This window comes from Euprymna scolopes, chromosome 8 (assembly GCF_053919585.1).
Source record: "Euprymna scolopes isolate OS-2025 chromosome 8, ASM5391958v1, whole genome shotgun sequence".
Classification (NCBI taxonomy): Eukaryota; Metazoa; Mollusca; class Cephalopoda; order Sepiida; family Sepiolidae; genus Euprymna; species Euprymna scolopes.
Window position 1 is genome coordinate 44,251,468 of NC_136489.1, and position 1,184 is coordinate 44,252,651.

The following is a 1,184-nucleotide window of genomic DNA, read 5'->3' on the forward strand; positions in this document are numbered from 1 at the left end:
AACCAAATCTAAACCTATTTTATGTTCACAAACAATCTAATCACCCAAAGTCAATAATCAAATCAATAGTTCCATCTATCTCTAAAAGAATATCAAATCTATCAGCGGACAAAAAAGCTTTTGACCAGGTATCAACATTCTACAATAATGCATTAAGGAACTCAGGATATAAAGAATGCATAGAATATAACAAAAACACCCTTTAGCGAGAAAACTACACTCAGTAATTACTCATAATATGACAATAAAAAATAACAACAACAGAATAAACCAAAATGTCCCGAACAATACAAATTTCCTCACTAAATACACAGCCACCAGCCCAATCCCAAATCAAAAACAATTTAATAAGAAGAGAAAAGTAAGATGTAAGAATGCCATTTGGTTCAACCCTCCTTTCAGCTCCAATGTAAAAACTAATATTCCAAAAGAATTTTTCAGAATAGTGAAAAAATCCTTTAAATACCCTCATAAGTATAGTACCATATTAAACAAAAACTCCATAAAAATCTCATACTCCACAATGCCTAATCTAGCACAGACAATAATTTCAACAAATAACAGGAAAATTAAAAAAGCGCTGGATACACCAATTGACCTAATACCTAGTAACAAATGTAACTGCCTAAATAAAAATGAATGCCCCCTTAATAAAGATTGCATACACAAAGACGTAGTATACGCTTGCACAGTCACGCAACTACCAAAACATAAAAACAACCAATCAAACGAGGAAAACAATGAATATAATCGAAGCGTTCAGAACGCAAACATATATAGGGAAACATATGGCGAGGGCTCGAATAATAATAACAACAGAAACAACAACAGCCAAGCTAACGTATCCAATAATATAATTCCCAGTGAAGACCAATTTAGTACTAACCAGAACCAAGGCTATGAATCCCCATGCCCCATCTTTGCCCAGCCCCCCAATATAGGACTCAATAGAAATGGGACCGATGAACAAATAAACAGTAATAAAACAAGGAAAACATTCACGTATATAGGTGCATCATCAAGCTTAATAAAAATAAGAATCTCAAACCACCTACATTCCTTCAAAAATGAAAGATCTCAAAACAATGATAATAATAGCACATCTTTAACCAAATTAATCAATAGCCTAGAGGACAAGAAAATTCCATATTCAATTAAATGGACAATACTGAATAAATCTAGAT